The following is a 15,347-nucleotide window of genomic DNA, read 5'->3' as shown; positions in this document are numbered from 1 at the left end:
AAAAAAAAAAAAAAAAAACGGTTTTGAAAAAAAGACAGTTTTAGTGAGTGTCAAGAAAACGTAAAAAACAATTATTTTGGCGGTACTTTGTCGATTAAATACATAATAGATGTGTTATTTAAGTTTTGGCATTTCTACTTCGATTTCTAACATGTCAAACAACTAAGCAGTTTTGAACAAATGCAGTTTACAATGATAGAAAAAAAATTAGAGGTATGTGTTCTGTGCCTCACATGTCAGAGAATGACAATAAAAAGCTCAGTTTATTCTAAATGTTTTGAGTTTCTTTTTTTTCTTAATAAATTGATTATATTAAAATGTTTATATCTGAGAGTAAAAAGGAAAACAAATGATGGTGGCAAACCAAAACTGACTGTGATGGATTTTTAATTTAAGTGAAGCTGCTGCAGCAGAAAGACATTTTTCAACACAGTGTGGGGATTATTTTGAAAGGAACTAGTGTGGTCTGCCGTCAGAAGTAAAAGAAGTTACAACCGGTATATATATATATATTTATATATATATATATATATATATAGACATTGCTGTAATTTAATTATTGCAATATTTAAGCTACATGTATAAATTTAACTGACAACAAAGCATAAATATTAGGGCTGGGAATCATCTCACAATATGATGTGATACATGGATCATGATATTGATGATATCGCGATACAGCGACAATTAGTAAATTCTATAATAACTCACATTATATAGAAGATCACATATTTTTGGAGAAAAGATATCCCCATTTATTTTTTAGCATGAAAACAATCATAATAACTTATTTTGTGGAACATTGCTGAAATTAGAAATACTACATCTTTGACAAGCACCGACACCAATTACATTTAAATTATTCATGAATAAATTCTTTGTTAGCAATAGTAAACATGAACAGCAGTGACACGTTTTACAGCTTCGTAAAACAAAAATGAAAGATTGATATTTAGTGAAAACCTATTGAGAATCAACCGAAGGACTAAACATCACAATATATCACAATATCAATAATATGGCACGCCCCTAATAAATATTGTGCATTTTTTAACGATAAAGTGAGATTTTGTGGCTCTTGTTGGGTTCTGGTCTGTAAGAAACTAAACCAAATGACTCTTTTAGTGTTAAAGGTTGCAGCCCCCTGCTTCAGAGTGCTGAAAAAAGATGCCTGAAAAGAAGTAGAGAATTACAATCGGTAGGGGGTACAGACCATGCAATCGTACAGTATGTGACAGTGTGGGAGCGAGTGAGTTCTCCTTGTTTTCTCTCGGTGTGAAATCCAGAGCATTAACCCATTTTGACGTGCCAATTTTCGCAGTTCCTAACATCTGGACAGCAGCTTGTGCAACACCCGGTTACCCAATACACGTCTCAGCGCTGACGACAGAACTGATGGAATCAACACTTGGTTGCATAAGACAAGATTCGGTACAGAGATTCTTATTTGATGAACTTCGCAGAAAAATCAACAACCAGTTACCGTGCGGAAACACAACGAAAGATCAAGTCACGCTGGAAATAAAAAATGTTTGAATGGTTGATTAGGTTGAAACATTGAGGAGCACTTGAAAGGAGCTTGAGGTTGCATTACATACCAACGCAACAGCATAACTGCCAAACAAAGACTGTGATAGTATTTCAAAAGCTTTATGGGGAGTTATTCAAGCACCCCATGTTGCCTTGAGTGCATTTTTCATCGTCTCTTACTGCAGAAATGGCGTCCCATTCATTTCTGTTTCATGCCGGAGCATAAACAAGCGTGGATGCTGGGAGAGCACAGACAATCTTGTTCTGTTTTTAGCTTTAAATTCCAGCCTTCACACATCAAACGATTGATGTTCAAGTGGGTCAGAGCTTCATAGAATGTTTTGAAGAGGTAGTAAACCATGTTCTCACAGCCCGCCAATGAACTGTAGCAATACTGCACACATTCAAGTGAAAAGAATAATTCATGGATTTTTGTTTGGATAGTTTTTCTAAATGTATTATTCTGTTTTAAATGCTTCCTCTGTAGCATTTAAGTGATTCCTACCATTTTCTTCAACGGGACTTATTGAATTTACACATTTCCTGATCTAATATGGAAAAAACCTCACCAACTATTGCAAAACTCTGCCACTTTTACAATGTCAGCAGAAAATCAGTGAGTGACTGAATTACTGTTATTGATTGTGGAAAAAAACGGAAAGAACATTCACAAGTTGAGACAGATTTTTGTTGCAACTTAGTGCGGGGAGCTTGTGAAATGCTTTCTATCCTTTAACTGTGGAAAACCCTGCTATGCATCATTGAGCATAGCATAAATGCACCACGAAAATTCAAGTAATGTGAGGACATATGCAGAAATTTTCTTATCTTTGGCTGTGTCTCCATGAGACGGTTAGGCTCTTTAGAGATAATAGGAAATAAGGATTTTACCAACAAAGTTACAGAGATTTTTGTAGAAAATACACTTCAGATTATGGCTGGGTATCGATAATCATTTCCAGAATCGATTTACCAGAGCACTCAATTCCATTTTTTTTTTTTAATTTTTCCGATCCTGTCAATTCAGTTTGATCCAGTTCAATTTTGAGTTTACACATTCAGACACATTTGTTTAGAAATACATTAATAACCTACTATATGTTTTTAATATATTTATATTAATCCGATACAGTTCACATTGTGTAAAATGTATTAATTAAATACTGAGATTGTTACGAGCATACAGTGTTACATGGCTATAGCAGTACACATTTTTTCAAGAAGAATAAGCAAAGAGTGAGCAAAAAAACTGTGCTTTAGACCACAAATGGTTACTTTAAAAAAATATTCCCTTGATAGAGTTTGGAAAATTCATGCCTGTGAGTGTATAAAGATTGTTATTTAGTCAGCAATGTATGTTTACGTTGACCAAGCATTAGCATCAGCCGTCCTATGGGAAATTCCATTGTCTGTTAGCATCAAGCTAGCGGACTCTAGCATTATATGTTAGATCGATCTCTACTTTTATGGATCGATTTTTGATCTATTGTCAATCAATTCAGATACATTAATCAATCTTATCAACCAAGTCTTACTTCAGACACAAACAAAAGTAGGAAAAAATAAATAATATTTTTAATTCTATAAAGAAGCTGTTGAACAGGAACACTGATTTATGTGGATTTTTCCCAGATCCCCCCAGAAATGCCCATGATATGATCTTTTGTCACTGACAATTGTTATCAAATTTAGATAATTTACCCTTTTTTGGAATCATCTGGACTAAATTGTATATATTCCACATATCCATTCATCCAACCATCCTCTTTTTCTTACAATCATGATAGAAGCTTGTGACCAAAGGTGAGGATAAGAAGATATATTGACAAAAACCAGTCCAGCGATTGCATTACTGCATCTATCCGCCTTTGGATCTCACTCTCCTTCCTTCTGTCAATTGTGAACACAAGCCCCAAGAAACCTGAGCACTTCTGTACTAAAACTGGATAGCAATTGTAGATTCAACACGGAGAGAGTTAGCGTGGATTTGAACCAGGTTCTTCTCTCTGTAAGGTTCGAGTGCAAACCACTGTACTGCAAAAGTACTGTAGTGGTAGTCTCAGAAACACTTATTTGAAAAAAAAAACAAAAAAAAAACAGCTTTTAACTGTTTGAATTAAAACTAACAATCCAATCAGCTTTGAGATGCTGACAGCAATGGATAATGGATTTCTTACCAACTAATGTAAATATGATTAAAGAAAAAAGGTACAAAGCAAATCATGATGCAACAAATGTACCGAACAGCTTATGCTTCTGTTTCTATTAAAATAATAGTCATAAACATGGAAAAAAAAAACAGTTCAGACTGTAGGATTCAGAACAGATAAAACTGGACTTGATCAGGAACAAATGGATACAGTTTTGAAATGAACAAAGAGAGTACAGGGGGAATTAACATTAAACAGATGTTGGACAACAAGTAAACTGAAACCATGTGTAAGGTAGCATATTCAGTTTCAGCCACTTGAAACTCACAAAAGACCAAACCTGAAAAAATATAAGCAAAACAGAAAAGTATCCCTTCATTCTGACCGTGGAGAAAACAAGCTAAACTTTGATCACTTATTCAGTATTTACCACTAAACACAGTTGTTGACAAAAGGATCAAGTGACTCATTGATTGTCCACAGTCCTTCTGCTTGTGTTTATTTACAGAAAGTTTTCAATCAAATGCTACAAGTGAAACTGTTCTGATCCCTAAAAAAAATGTTGAACTGAAAAATCCCCTATCCTTCCTTTCTCTACTGTACATCATAGCAACCAGAGACTGCCATCACTCTCTCCTCGACTTATTGTTCCTTAGATTATGTACAAAGTGACACAGTGCTACCTCATAATTACTTTTGCACTATTGCCACTTTATGATTCAATGATGATAATGATCCTCCGCGATAATCAGGATATTTTTGAGCCGCTTTCGAGTCAGCTGATGCCATTTCTCTATGAAGGCGCTCACTATTCAGCTGGTAGGGATTTAGGAACTGGTGGGATGAGCCTTTAGCCTGCTATGTGTGTGCGTTTGAGTGTGTGACTAGCTGACAGGCCAGTGCGTCATCTCCATTCCCCTCCTGGGAAATTTACTGCTCTTTGGAATGCAAAAGTTTCATGCAAGAGTCTTGAGTCATCTGAATTTTTGTGACGAACCGTAAAAAATCTGCAAATACAAGAAACCACGAATGAGTGGGGAAACACTGTATACTGTATATTTGACAATAAAGCTGAAAGAACTTGAAAGGTGAATGCCAGGCCACAGTTTTTCCCTAAACTCCTGCGTCTCTGCTGATAATAACTGACAATCACCAGTGTGTGGATGTGCTTGTTGTCATTCAGCAGAAGACTGGAGTTTGGAATAAAAGATTAATCCATCACAAATAAGGACACTTGACATGCTGTCTCAAACACCGTAGTGATAGTGTTTGGAGAAACTGAGAAAAGACACGCAGCTCTCGCCAAATCCTTTATTTACGCACAATGTTGAGCAATGATCTCGGAAGCACACGTATCTGTTCATCAATACTGTTTAGTAATGTTACAGGGCAAAATCCCCCCTAGTTGTAACCTCTTTTTTTCATTGCAGTACATGAATGTGTTTGAATTTTTGTCTTAATCTTGTCATCAGGATTAAGATGCAACCTGTTTTTCTGTAGTTTAAAAAACAAATTTGATCAGTCTAACTGTTGCTATTACTTAGTCTGGATACATTTCAACAAAACTTTATTTGTATTAAAGAATAAAATCACTTCACACAAGAGGTTATGTCACACAGGCTGCCTCCTGATGTTTGTTTCTGTGCCTGCAGCTGTGCTAACAGCCAAAGTCTGGACATGCTCAGACTCTGAAGCCTAACTTGCTTATCTCTGGATGTTTTTTCTGGCTTTCGGAACACCAAACAGCTGTGGGGCCTGATAATTGAAACCTGACAGGAGGATCTTTCGTCCTAATGTGATCATGCATACAAGAAGGCACGTACCCACCAGCACATGCACACACAAAGCCACTTATCTCCATCGCGCTGAGGAGCACAGAGCGCATACAGCCATAGGGCTGCAAGTCTGCATGTCTGGTTTGTTTTAAAGTTAGTTCATGTCATAAAAACTCTACCTTTAGGGGGAAAAGTTATCCTTGTTCAATTGTAAAGATTCATCACCAACTGCAATATTGTTGACCTCGCTTCTGAATATTTATGGATTAGGTTTCTTTTTTCCTGCAAAAATCATCTGACATAAGAAATTAAAACCATTTAATTTGTTGATCACAGGGTGAAAATGTTGAGGGTCTGAAACTGATCAAAGCCACCTTCAGGTATGTTTTTAGACAGCATACATCTGCAGAAAAATAAGAATCACTGATTCCTGTTCAAATAGGAGTGCACAACTTGGAGAAAAATAAATGCAAATCTATGCCTAAGTGTCCCAGCATGGGGTAAATTAGTGCAGTTTCCTTTTATCTTCTACTTGTCATCTAATCAAACAATATATTTGCACCATGTAGAGCAGCCAGCTTCTGATTGGAAGGATGCAGGCTGGTTTCCACTTGGCGAGCTTGTGTGTCATACTATCATTGAGCATTGCATAGCAACTCAACCACTATCAGTCACTATAAAGCACCTTGAATCTTAATGTAGATAGAAAAGCACTAGAGGAGTATGCAATTTACCATTTATTTCTCATAACTTTAAGCATTTTGCTGAGAACTAAAAGATATGGCAGAGCTCACAATATATATATATAAACAATATAAGTTTCAAATTGTCACAAACAGGCAGATAGCTGGTTCCACGTCCAGCAGGTTTATTAGTTCAGGCAGGAACTCAGCACAGTTAAGACTCCACAAAGTTAAATCCAAGTCAGACAGACAGGCAGAAGTCATCAATGAGCATGGAGGCATCAGAGAAGAGACTAGAGTTGTCAGAGTCCAGGCGAGGGTCAGGGCAGGCAGCAGGCAGCAGGCAGGTAGCAGGCAAACAGAGGTGAAGCAGGGTCAGGTACACAGATGATCAGGTCCAGAATGAGCCACCCAGTGAGGCAGGCCTGCAGGGTAGCACAAACAATACTTCACACCGGGTGAGGCGCTGGGTGCTGCTTAAGAAGGAGGTTGGAGATTGCCAGATTGGAGACAGCTGAGCAGCATCCAGGAACTGTGGGCAGGGGCTGCTGGGAGATGTAGTGCAGTCAGTACTCTGGAGATGACACCCGCTGGTGGCCAGAGGGGGAGATAGAGTGCTGACTCCTGACACAAATTAATCAGCATTAAATAAATAAATAAATGTGAACTTGTTAGAGATAAAAATCTTAACTAGTGAAAAAGTCAGAACAGGAAAAAACAGGAAACTTTTAAAAATCTGAGATCATCACTTTTACTTTAAAATGTATACTTAAGGACAGGCTCCAATCTCACAAGATACTTATTTCAACCTATTTTAATAAGATTTTGTCTTAAAATTTTCCCAACTTTGAAAGAAAAAAAAAAGTTTAACCACAAGTCCTGATAAAAGTGTATCAGAGTCTGTGGTTTCTTGTTTGTCCACTGTGATAATAAATAATGAACCGAAGCCAATTAATAAACTTCTAAGTGGACTTTTTGACATTTCACATTTTATGCTATGAAAATATTGAATTATGAACAAGTATTAGTCACTTTGAATTTGTAATGTAGCCATACGGACAAAAACTTGGTTCTTTAAAAAAAAAAACTAAAAAACTTTCAATGAGAAACTCTTTGAAGCGTCCAGTATATTTTTTCTTACACCATGAAGTTACTTTAAGGTCTGGAACAGAATTCCTTGTAGAGTATCTACATCAAGATTAATAAACCTGCAGAGGATTTCATGTAAATGCCTTACTCAATGTGAAGTGTTTGTTGTTCTGAAAACACCCTGGCTGTTACTGGGAAAGCCTTAAGGCTAAATTTGTTGAATAGGTTCAAATTCTTCCTGAGAAAGTGTCAGTTAGCCTCAAGAAAGAAAGTTAAACACATTGTTTCACTAGACAACAGTAAAGGCTATTTAAAATGTCCCCTTTTGTGCTGCACATTTCAAAAGCTTTTTTTTTTTTTTTCAGCCCTTTTGATTTACAATCAGCCTGTCAGGATAAATAAGCAGAGACAGCCTTCAAAGCAAATATGAGCACAAAACTACTTCAAGCATTTTTTTATCTAATACCTCCAAAGAGATGCATTCTGAGGAGCTTTGTTTGTCAGAGCACTGCACATGGAGAAAATGCAGAGATCCTTCAGAAGTCATCTGATCAAAACAACTCAGTGAACATATCAAAAATTAGCCCAAGATGATTCAGGGAAGGATCCACTTGATTTAGTAAAATATGTATGCATAATGTATTAATATAATAGAGGCTTGTAAATAAATAAAATAAAAAAAAGATCCTGCTGATCAAAAATGTTAGAAAGTCTAATTTTATTGCTGACAGAACCAAAATGTTGAACAAACAGTAAATTATGTTGAAGAAGTGTGTTCTGGTATTGAAATATCAAAATAGAAAGGAATATCAGAGCAAATGTTAAACATGGTGGTGGTAGTGTGATGGTATGGTGCTGCCTTGCTTTTTTAGAAAAATATTCCATAATTAACAAATGCTTATAATTGGCATTTTGTGTAAGAAATTAGTTTCTTCGCTTACATTTGATTTATTTATTTTTAATGAAAATGCTCGTTTCTGCGGATTCAAATACTTTCCTATATTGATAATTAGAGAGTGTGCTAAGTAATTTATCACTTTTCCGAGGTTAGAACTATCCACCTATATTTCTATTCTCTATACTTCCATGATTCCGTTGAGGTCGTAGAGTGCATTCGGAGGCAACCCCCGCTGTCATCAGACAGGACGCGGTGAACTGTAGGATAGTGAATGCAAACAGGAAGCCTGATCAACAAGCAGGCACTAATTCAGGAGCTGATGGTTTGATAAGTGGCTTTGAGTGAAGGCCTGGCGGACAATATAAGGGGCAGCTGGTGGACAGGTGAGATATATATTGATGTGGTGAATGAAAGCAACCCCCCATTCTTGCACACAAAAGGTCAATCTACTCTATCAGAAGCACAAAACTCCCTGATAAGCCATGAGGCAAGACATGTAAGAGAAACGTATAGCTTTCCTCACTATGGAAACTGCGTTTACAAAGAAATGTCCTTATTTTTTAGGAAATTGTTTGGTCATCGTGCTGCAAGAATAACCTAAGTAATCTAAATGTTTCCAGTCTCTCCTTTTTATTAGAGCATGTATTGTATGCGTCACATCAAACCACCTTAATAACACTAAACTAGCTATATTCACCTCGCCCTCAGGAAAGCGCATTAAAGCGACCACTTCCTAGTGCAAAGTCTATGCAAACGTAAATGTGGGTTTCGGGCTTCCACGTTCAGAAGCCTTGCATTCACACTTACCCAATGGGTAAGGCCTGCAAAGCCTTCAGTGAAGACCTAATTATCTGAAAAGAAATATTTAAATCACAGAGAATGGGAGAATTCTGTAAACTGTAGAAAAAGAAAAAGCCCCTCGCTGCTTGACCACACAGTGGGTTAAACGTGTGGCTTCAGACAAGCACATATTTGTACTTCTTTCATTTGTTGTTTTAATTTTCACAGCACACATCAATAAATTACACAATATTCTTGTCTTTTGGTGAAAATGAAAGCGACAAAATGGAGAAAACATAGTGTCTCTGCCCCATTTAACTAAACCTATAAACTATTTATCTCTTTACTTCTCCTACTTAATTTTTTTCTGTCATCATCTCTTTCCAGCCCTCTCCCCCTTTGAAGGTCACACTATAAATTATCCTTTTTGATCAGGTTTACAGTGCAGTTGCCTCCATGACCCTCAGCCATGGCTATTATTTATGATGCCATAACCAAAACTGCAAGCTTAAAGTGTTACGAAATACACAATGGATTTTCTTTCCTTTGTGTCCCTCTATCCATCTGTATCTTTTAGTCTCTGAAAAAAGTCTTGAGAACAAAATTTTGTTCATTTAGTAGTAAAAAATTAGCAAATATTAACAATAAAAAAAAATCCACTTTAGTTTAATTTGTTTTTAAAATGCCAGTTCCCAGGGGTTTTAGTCTCGAACTGCTACAGAAAAATGACTAAAGTAAGAAAAACTGAAGTATTTGTAGTTGTTTTTATTCCAATTCAGTCCAGGTCATTTCATTGGGGCCAACTTATCTTGACTGTAGTTTTAGCAATCACCTGGATAGATGATTTATCAGTCAATGGATGACAGTGGAGAGGAAATTACATCTAAATGAATGAATCAAAAAGTTGTAGTGGAATCAGAATCAGTGGGAAACCATCAAGAGCCGAGCAATTGGAGTCTAAGAAAAAAAGACAAAGGAACACAAAAACACTAAAACATTTGCTAGAAGACCAATGCGACATATTTTATTCATAAATAATAATAAAAAAAAAAGTTGGACGAATTACAGGTTTTGAAGCCAACAGTATAGTAAGAACCAACACCTTTAATCTGCCTGTCCTACTGGACAACACGGGGCTGTAAATGTGACTCAGCAACACTATTGCTGAGGTTTATAAGTCAGTCTTACGTATTGGCTTCTTATAAACACACATTCACAAATCCAGGTCAACCTTCTCTCTTATCAGTTGAAAGGATTTTGCTTCCTGCGGTTTGAAGGTCACTGAAGTACTATTAGGATGCTGTTTTCTTTTTAGCAAGAAATGGTTTGTGTTTGATGCTGTGAGAGCTGCACTAATGGCTCTCTATTGAGCTTTTAATCTGTGTCAACACTTTGAGTAGTTCCAAACTTGTTTCATTTAAAAGCTCCAGAAGCTTTCTTCTGAAGGTCACCTTCAGAGTGCTTAAGTATTACGGCCATGTTCCTAGTTCGAAAGGTTTTTCTTAATATTATGACAGTTTTTCACTTTGAGCTCAAACATGCAGTGGGAAGTGTAATACGTGTCATACAAAGGAGAGGTGCAAAAGACCAAATCCAGAGAGTTGCTATAGTTGAGGTTTGCAAGGTTTGTCTTTCGTGTTCTTGTTTTAAGGACTTTTCTCCAAAAATGATTTAAAAAACACTTAAAGAAGCATACTTATTTTGAGATTATTTTTTTTTACCTCATAATGGAACAAATAAAGATTAAAAACCTCATTCTTGGAGGGAAAACGTTGAAAAATAATGTAAGACATTTGTTTAAAATAGGAACCTTTGCAACACTTTTCTCAAAAGCATACTGTCAGGAATCTCTTGAAACATGTCCTGGGTTCTATAGTTGGTAGAGGCATGATGTTTACAAGAATTTGGGAGAAAAAAGTTCCTTTTATGGTTATTGCAGAAGGTTTTGATGAAAAAAAGAATGTCCCATTAAGAGCATAAGTGATACTTTTACATAGAGATTCAATTAGATTTGAGATTAGAGTTTGCCAGTTCCAATGATGTAAGATTACCATTACGCTTTGAAATCTCACTCAGCGAGTAAAGAGAAAGAAACAAAGTTTTTCTAACATAAATAACACATGAATTTGGTTTAATCTTTGTTTTTTAATCATCATAAACCATCATCTTGAGAAAAACTTGATTTGATTAATCACCCTCATTATTCATCTGTTTTGATTAAAAATCATTTGGTACGTTCTTGTATTAGCTTTAGGTAAGAATACAGAATGGGCAGTGAAATGTGAACATAAATATCCTTTGTTTTTAGGAATGTAAGGCTCCTCAGATATCTCAGTAACCAAACTGGATCAACTCCTGCAAGATAATATTATATATTGGGGCAGTCAGGTGGCTTTCATTTTGACCTTCCTATCTGTTGCATTGATCTTTCCACACTACAAGGCACACTTAGAAGCCTTAACTTAAAAATAAAAAAGTTTCTTCACAATCCAGTGTGTCTTAATATGGATTAATTCTGCTGCAAACAAGATTAGGTGCTATTGCGAACACGCTTTGGATTGGGTAGGTGGCATGGACGGCATCTGCTTTAATTCACAGAAGTGCCAACCGAGTGAAAATTGATCATGGAGGAAAAATGAATAATTGCGGTTTGTGCCCGACCAGAAGACTAAGTCTCATGTGTTGGAATAGAGCCGTGAAAGAAAAAGCCTGGAGCAAGATTTACGAGATTTGACATTTGACACCAAACCTCTTCCAACTTTTGGTGGGGGAGATGTGCTAGTAAATAGAAGAAAAAGAAAACGAAGCCCCTCCCTGCTTTTCCAGTGTGAACACTATGGGATACATGTGCGTTAAAGAAGGCATGTTTCGCGTGTTCATGCCAAGACAATAAACTTTATTGATCCCAAGAGAAACTGGTGGTAGAGCAGCACATCCAAAGACAAGTTACTCAGAGGTGGGCAGCAGCCGCTCAAATCAGGCAACGCTAATCACCCAGAAAAGACACACGAGGAAGTACAGGGTATGATGTCAGAAATCAAGCATCTTTGACCTGTGTCACAACAGAAACATTAAAGTACAAGCAAAGATACATCGACATTTAGGCGACATTGATTCACAAAGGACGTCTCCACGCCAGGCTAGGCCTTCGAACAGTAATGTGTTTTTGCACAGTGCTTCATGGCACAGCCTGAAAGAGCAATAGAAGTTCACCAAGGTGTTGAAAACTAGGGAAAAAAAGTCGTGGAGAGGGGAGGGACGTAGATTTCCATGACAACCGGCTCTGCTTATTCCACTTTAAGCGAATTTGTTTCGGTACGGCTGTAGGAGTGTGCCCTTGGCCTGGGAACGTGCCAAGTGTGAATGTAGCTTTACAAAACATGCTAACGCGGCAGACCCTTAGAATCACTGTGGACGCAGTCTGTCCGACTTATCTCTGACTCTTTTCTGCGTCTTACAATCCGGTGTACCCTTTAGTGCAGAAAATACAATAATATCAAGTTTACTTTCTGTTGACACAGATTTTATTAAAAGACCTTATGTGAGGATTGTGACCTTTTTAGTTTAGTATTGTTGTTTTCAGTCATGCTTTGTGTCTTTTGTTCTGTTTTGATTTCTATTTCCAGAACATCGGGTTTCATTTCCAATCGTGCACAGCTGTTTCTGTTTTTTGTTCCTTTGTATTCAGAACATTTAATATCATGGCTTGTTTCTTACGTTGCTCACTGCCAAATTCTCACTTGTCTTCACCCCTCGTGCCTTGGAATGTTCAAGTCTTTAGTTTTGCTTCATTCATGTCTGCTTTTTATCAGGTTTTAGGCCTATTTATGTAGTTTTAGTCACCATGCCAAGCAGGGTGTGTGTCCAACTTTAACCACAATCGCTCATATCACTGGTTCTTCATGTTTTTCAGCTCTATCATTTGGCACACTAAAAGCTTTGACTAATACAGTTCGTTTTTTTTTAAAGTTACAAAAACAGGGAAAAAACTTCCTGAAAAATAAGCAATGATAGAAAGACATAAAGTACATGCAGTTAAGAAACAAACGTTCCTTCTCCTTTTAGGCAGAGCTATCATTTAAGTACCTTCTCTCACCAAAATAATGTTGTTTACCTTGTTGTTTACCTGAGAAGTTTCACTTTTTTTGCCCTTATAGGAAGATGAGAGTCTAGTCTTCTAATTACCCATCTGCCAGCCTCTTCAAATCCCTTTCCATTGACACCTTCCCCTCACTCGTGACTCTCACTTCCCCTTTTTGCTCTCAGGAGTTAAAGCACATGGTAAAAACAAACTCGGTTTGAGCAGTTTCAATTACATGGACTCCTGTGACCGCGGGCTCACGTGGATTCTGCACCCTCATTGCTATTTCACAGTTTTGAGTTTTTGACATGTAGGCGGATGCTAATCCTCCATGTTTTCAAACTTCTTATCACTGAAGTGGACCCATGCTCTGCTGCCGCGACAGGAGCACTTGATGTTTATTAATGGATAGTCAGTAGCTCAGAGTTCAGAAAGAAGAAGTGTCTGGGCAGAGGGTCACGCTGCATTTAACTGTGAGAGGCTCTTACGGTACAGTGGGACAGCCAACCCTTGAAAGGCTGAAAGTGGGTCCAGAATTTATATTTTTTCAGTGTTTTGGGGAAAGATCAGTATCTTTCAGCCATCGTTTTATTGTTTTTCAAAAGTAAATTCTTAAGCTACGTACACACCGGGTACTTATGCACGTTCAAGATATCTTGAACGCGCATTTAGCACACAGTGTTCCCACTGGACAATAAAGGTGGGAATCTTGAGGCACCTCACAATTTGATTATGATTCAGAAGGCAACAATTTGATTTTGAAATGATTCGATTATGAAACTATTATTACTGCATCCCAGATTTTTGTTTTAGAAATGTTTTCCTTTACTACTAGAGACTAGAGCGGGGGCACCAACCTTTTTTGAACTGAGAGCTACTTCCTGGGTACAGAGTCATGTGAAGGGCTACCAGTTTGAACTAACAAATTTGCTCAGTTTTCCATTAAGACACAGATTTCTCACAATAATTATCAACAAAGACAAGCTGGAAAACAGATATCAATACTCAGCACTTTATTAATCTCAGTAATTGTTACATCTTCAGGTGATCACTTACATTTCATGGGGAAAATGTCCCATTTTCACTATGTTGTACCATGTTTATCGATTATGTAATGTTATAGTATTATCAATGTACACATTTTTAAACAAATCACACCTTTATTCCAATATATGAAAGACTTTGTGTCGTTTAGTTCCGGCCAGGCACAAACCGTAATTATTAATTTCTCCTCCATCACCAACTTTCAAATAGTTGGCACTTAATTAGAAAGGTATTAGATATTTTTGCAAAAAGAAAAGTTTCTCGGTTGTTTTTAGCATTTAGCTAAAACTTTTATTTTTCCGGGCTCCAACTCCTGTAGGATGGGCAAGGTAGTTTCTGGCAGGGCGGGGGAGAGTTGGCGGGGATTGTTTACTGCAGACAGGCTCAGCCACAAACACAAGAATATGCAGACACACTTACAACACCTCACAGTGGTACTGAATAAATAAAATGTGTATTGTGAAAAATGTTGAAATGAACCTTCGAATGCAAACTGAACGGTTCGGTTTTATATAGAATATTGTTGGATCCATACTATTGAATTTTGTGTGTTTTATTCAGGGTCTTCATAAGCACAGCACTGTATGCACAAAAACGTTTCTTTTCCCTCTCGTTCATACTGTTCGGCGCTCGCCAGCATGACGTCATCCTTTCTCGACGGCGCTAGTTCTGCCTGTTGGCCATTTATGGTACTACAAAATTTGTAATAAACCCACAAAAAATTTCAACGGTTCTAAAATTAAACATTTATAAAACAAAATTAATGAGTGGCTTATTTTCACTGTTCTTACACAAGCCCATACCAAGACTTTTCACTGGAAGTGGCCATTTGAATGTGTGTTACTTTTTTATTGCAGTTTTTTTAAGCACCTGTTTTGTAAATTTAGTAAGAAAAAAAAAATGTATCTAGTTACTGCTAACTCTTTAAATATAATAAATATGAAAAAAAAAACATTTTTAAAGGGTTTCTCGATTCACCTGGTCTAAAGTAATCAATCTCTGGGAAGTGCAAGTTTTACTGAACTCAACTGTTTTTATTGTTAATCCATCTTAATGTGTTGGATCTTGATATATGAAAAAATGATCCAAAAATACTTCTCAACTGTTGGTTTGGCTTTTTGTTCTGCTGTCGTATGTGTTTTCTGCCTGTGCTTCACACTTGTGAGAAGATTTAGATTTCACATTCCCTTTAGTTGCCCTTATCACATGTTTAGCCTCTCGCCAACTTTAGAGCTAAAATGAGTCTTTGATTCCAGTTTGTAAAATCCACATCAGGTCATTGCTGAACACCTTTACCGAAACGTCACAATTACAAAA

Source organism: Oryzias melastigma, linkage group LG4 (assembly GCF_002922805.2).
Source record: "Oryzias melastigma strain HK-1 linkage group LG4, ASM292280v2, whole genome shotgun sequence".
NCBI classification, from domain to species: domain Eukaryota; kingdom Metazoa; phylum Chordata; class Actinopteri; order Beloniformes; family Adrianichthyidae; genus Oryzias; species Oryzias melastigma.
Note: the sequence above shows the minus strand (reverse complement) of the source record.